The 4,039-nt window shown below is 45.8% G+C and overlaps 1 non-coding gene across 1 annotated transcript; it reads left to right on the forward strand.

The window, feature by feature from the left end:
- The first annotated feature begins 3,300 nt into the window (after positions 1–3,300).
- On the forward strand, positions 3,301–3,373 carry Trnae-cuc (transfer RNA glutamic acid (anticodon CUC)). The gene has a single exon. It is a non-coding gene; the product is annotated as a tRNA-Glu (tRNA).
- The last annotated feature ends 666 nt before the right edge of the window (positions 3,374–4,039 follow it).

The raw sequence follows: 4,039 nt of genomic DNA on the forward strand, positions 1-4,039 counted from the left end.
CCCACACTCGGCGCAGCATGTCCCCATCAATGAGTTCGAAAGCATCGTTGATGCGAGCTCGCAGTTCTGGCACGTTTCTTGGTAGAGGAGGTTTAAACACTGAATCTTTCACATAACCCCACAGAAAGAAATCGCATGGGGTTAAGTCGGGAGAGCGTGGAGGCCATGACATGAATTGCTGATCATGATGTCCACCACGACCGATCCATCGGTTTTCCAATCTCCTGTTTAAGAATTGCCGAACATCATGATGGAAGTGCGGTGGAGCACCATCCTGTTGAAAGATGAAGTCGGCGCTGTCGGTCTCCAGTTGTGGCATGAGCCAATTTTCCGCGGGCTACGCGTGAAACTTGCCCGCACGCGTTCGACCGTTTCTTCGCTCACTGCAGGCCGACCCGTTGATTTCCCCTTACAGAGGCATCCAGAAGCTTTAAACTGCGCATACCATCGCCGAATGGAGTTAGCAGTTGGTGGATCTTTGTTGAACTTCGTCCTGAAGTGTCGTTGCATGTTATGACTGACTGATGTGAGTGCATTTCAAGCACGACATACGCTTTCTCGGCTCCTGTCGCCATTTTGTCTCACTGCGCTCTCGAGCGCTCTGGCGGCAGAAACCTGAAGTGCGGCTTCAACCGAACAAAACTTTATGTGTTTTTCTACGTATCTGCAGTGTGTCGTGACCATATGTCAATGAATGGAGCCTCAGTGAATTTATGAAATCGCTTCAATCATTTGTAATAGCCCTGTATTTAAAGTGCAACTGGTGATTTTCACTGAAGGACTTATTCGCAGCTCGCCTTACTCACCGCATAGTTAACACTTTCAGGTACGATCTGTTGCAATATCGACACTGAAAGGTTGCAGTCTATGAGCCATGAAAATGTGAGTGGCTGATGTAAGCCGCGCCCTGCTCTGACTGCATACCAGTGAGCACACGGCTGCACCGCACACATTTTTATTGAGTAATGTGTCACGCATACGTAAAGACAATGGGGTCATTTATCGAACTTAAAACCAATACCAATACGCTAATAAAGAATGAGACTTGCTTACTTATCGAGACACAGAGATTTTGAAGTCACCAACCTAGTTATACACTCAAGCGCCAAAGAAACTGGAATAAGCACGCGTATTTCCGACCATAAATATAATAGACTGGCCCTGACGTCATTTTCGTGGCTCCAACATCTCTGGGCTGAAGTCACGTGAATGTTGGCAAAACATGGTTGTTTCGTGTTGCGCTTATGGCTGTACTCAGCGTTTGAGGGGAAATGGCATTACATTTCACGTGTAAGTGTGTCTAAGATGGTGCAGATGCGTTTATTGAAATCTGCTGAAGTGACTTTTATGTTTTTTACGCTTGAAATAGAGTATCACGTAAATTGAAGTGTTGAAAGTGATGCCTGTTAAGTTAGACTGATATTACATTTTGGAAAGTATCTGTGATAATTCGGTTACAGAAGTAAGTATAATCGTTTCTCGTTGCTACTCATAGGTTCCTTAAGGATGAAAACCGAAGGCAGCTTTGGATACAGGCCCTGAAACGGAAAAACTTTAAGCCGTTTGCACATACGCGCCTTTGCTCGAAGCACTTCGCGGAGAAGTGTTTTGATAGGTTAGTTATTATTTACAATGTATATCTATAATTTGTATTTACAGTGTCTGCCATTTTTAAACCTAGGCTCCAAAATTATTTTCTGAAACTGCAAAGTCTCACCTTTCATCTAAAATATCATTTTTTTTTAAACTGATAGTTTAAACTTTTGTAAAAATAGTGGGAACTAAACCTTTGAAGTGCACCTAAAATTGATACTATAAAATGGACCTGCTCCTAAAGTAAACAATTTTGACACCTATAGTGACATAATTCCCATAGCCCATTTTCTTTTATAAGTGACTAAAGCTCGAAACGTGGCGAATACAATGTTTAAAGTTTTGACACGAGCCCACTCTTACTGTTTAAAATAATTTTAACGACCTTTTACTATAATTGATAGTTTATAGTAATTTCGTCCCGCTGCCCACCAGAATGGCGTTCGATGTATTTGTTAGATTTTATAAATGGTACTTTGAACAAATCCAGGTCAAATGTAGTTCTGGCATAATTTTTCACTAATAAAAAAGTAGTTTTTGTTGGAAGCGTTTGGCAGTCAATTGAGAAATGTGGGGAAAATCCGATACAAACATAGGATGGCAGACCGCTGATTTGAAATCCCGCCACGTTTTGCAACAGTCACGTCGTTTATGTTGGAGCCACACTAGCCCCATAGCTTCTGCACAGCAAGGCCAGTCTACTTGTATCTGTGGTCGAAGACGCGTATTCAAATATAGAGACATGTAAACAGGCAGAACACAGTGCTGCGGTCGGCAACGCCTATGTAAGACGTTTTTAGATCGGTCACTGCTGCTACGATGGCAGATTATCAAGATTTAAGTGAGCTTGAACGTTGTATTATAGTCGGCGCACGAACGATGGGACACAACATCTCCGAGGTAGCAATGAAAGGATTTTCCCTTACGACGATTTCACGAGGGTACCGTGAATATCAGGAATCCGTTAAAACATCAAATGTCCGACATCGCTGCGGCCGGAGAAAGATCCTACAAGAACGGGACCAACGACGATTGCAGAGAATCGTTCAACGTCATAGAAGTGTAACCCTTTCGCAAATTGCTGCAGATTTCATTGTTCGGCCATCAACAAGTGTCAGCGTGCGAACCATTCAACGAAGCATCATCGATACGGGCTTTCGGAGCCGGAGGCCCACTCGTGTACCAATGATGACTGCACGACACGAAGCTTTACGCCTCGCCTGGACCCGTCAACACCAACATTTGACTTCCGACGACTGGAAATACGTTGCCTGGTCGGATGAGTCTAATTTCAACTTGTATCGAGTGGATGGACGCGTACGGGCATGGAGACAGCCTCATGAATCCAAGGGCCCTGCATGTCAGCAGGGGACTGTTAAAGCTGGTGGAGGCTCTGTAATGGTGTGGGGAATGTGCAGTTGGAGTGATATGGTACCCCTGACACGTCTAGATACTACTCTGACAGGTGACACATACTTACGCATCCTGTCTGATCAACTGCATCCATTCACGTCCATTGTGCATTTCGACGGACTTGGGCAATTCCACCAGGACAATGAGACACCCCACACGTCCAGAATTGCTGTAGAGTGGCTCCAGGAACACTCTTCTGAGTTTTAACACTTCCCCAGACAGGAACATTATTGAGTATATCTGGGAGGCCTTGGAATGTGTACCAATAATGACTGCACGACACAAAGCTTTACGGGCGAGGTGGCGCAGTGGTTAGCACACTGGACTCTCATTCGGGAGGACGATGGTTCAATCCCGTCTCCGGCCATCCTGATTTAGGTTTTCCGTGATTTCCCTAAATCGCTTCAGGCAAATGCCGGGATGGTTCCTTTGAAAGGGCACGGCCGATTTCCTTCTCTCACCCGAGCTTGCGCTCCGTCTCTAATGACCTCGTTGTCGACGGGACGTTAAACACTAATCTCCTCCTCCCCCACAAAGCTTTACGCCTCGCCTGGACCCGTCAACACCAACATTTGACTTCCGACGACTGGAAATACGTTACCTGGTCGGATGAGTCTAATTTCAAATCGTATCGAGTGGATGGACGTGTACGGGCACGGAGACAGCCTCATGAATCCATGGGCCCTGCATGTCAGCATGGGACTGTTAAAGCTGGTGGAGGCTCTGTAATGGTGTGGGGAATGTGCAGTTGGAGTGATATGGGACCCCTGACACGTCTAGATACTACTCTGACAGGTGACACATACTTACGCGTCCTGTCTGATCAACTGCATCCATTCACGTCCATTGTGCATTTCGACGGACTTGGGCAATTCCACCAGGACAATGAGACACCCCACACGTCCAGAATTGCTGTAGAGTGGCTCCAGGAACACTCCTCTGAGTTTAAACACTTCCGCTGGCCACCAGATTCCCCAGACAGGAACATTATTGAGTATATCTGGGAGGCCTTGGAATGTGCTGTTCAGAAGTG

Source organism: Schistocerca cancellata, chromosome 10 (genome assembly GCF_023864275.1).
Source record: "Schistocerca cancellata isolate TAMUIC-IGC-003103 chromosome 10, iqSchCanc2.1, whole genome shotgun sequence".
In the NCBI taxonomy this organism is placed as follows: domain Eukaryota; kingdom Metazoa; phylum Arthropoda; class Insecta; order Orthoptera; family Acrididae; genus Schistocerca; species Schistocerca cancellata.